The sequence below is a fragment of the Echinops telfairi genome, unplaced genomic scaffold, assembly GCF_000313985.2.
Source record: "Echinops telfairi isolate 266 unplaced genomic scaffold, ASM31398v2 ScPeMD7_7468;HRSCAF=8506_0, whole genome shotgun sequence".
In the NCBI taxonomy this organism is placed as follows: Eukaryota; Metazoa; Chordata; class Mammalia; order Afrosoricida; family Tenrecidae; genus Echinops; species Echinops telfairi.
This window is the reverse complement of record NW_022111369.1, coordinates 3,408,052-3,409,117: the sequence shown is the minus strand read 5'-3', so window position 1 is coordinate 3,409,117 and position 1,066 is coordinate 3,408,052.

Sequence of the window (1,066 nt, the reverse complement as noted above, 5' to 3'; positions counted from 1 at the left end):
AATTCATATTTTAATATCTCTCATCTGCCACTGGGCCTGGTATACATGTTCAACCAATGTTTGTTTTAAAGTTATCTTTAAAATATATGTATCCTGTGCCCCAATACTATCTACTAAACTGATCCCTTTTTTCTCTCCACTGATTTGAAATGCTATCTGTTCTTTTTTAAAAAATTTGTAAAAAACCAAAACATTATGTTGTGATTTCTCACTGCCATCCAGTCGATTCCAACTCAGAGTGGTCCCACAGGGCAGAGTAGAACTGCTCCTGTGGGTTCCCGAGACTAAAGGCTTACCTTTCTCCAGCGGAACAGCTGGTGGTTTTGAACTGCCGACTTGTGGTTAGTAACCCAATGTGTAGCCCAACAGGCCACGGGGTTCCAGTTATTGTGATTGAGGTAAACTTCACAGAGCAGATAGTGAGGTGTACATTAAACAGCAACACGTTTTGCTTCAACTCATTCATTTCAGACCCCTCGACATGCCATTGTGTAGTCCACCAGTGCTCAGCAGCTCCTGTTCCCATTCCTCCTTCTTCCCTCACCCTCTCTTCCTGGGGAATGCCGCGCTTTCGATCTTAAATGGCTGGTTGTCCTAATAGTGATGAGGTTGAATTGAAAGGTGATGAAAGGCCCTAATCTGGAGGTCCCATCAGCCTCTATCCAACCGATAAGTCAGGTCTCACGTTATTTTGAGTTCTCTTCCATATTTCCCCCTCACTCTATCCCACTCTATCTTGTAATATGATTCTTTTAGAGCAGTTAGTCGTGGTAGCTGGGCACCATCTAGTGCTTCTGTTCCCAGAGTCATGGAGATTGATATTGGCATGGTTCATTAGATGTACCTTTCGATTTTCATCACTCTTCTTCTCTCTAGAAGGGGAGAGACCAATATTGCACCTGATCTGAGTACTCATTAACTCTTAAGATCCCAGTCATTACTCACCAAAGTAGGAGATGTATAACATTGTCTTTGTGAACTCTGTCATATGTCAATTGACCTTGCTGTCTCCTGAAACTGTTCCTGAGCCCACAAGTTGATATGTTTCATTTAACATAGCATAATT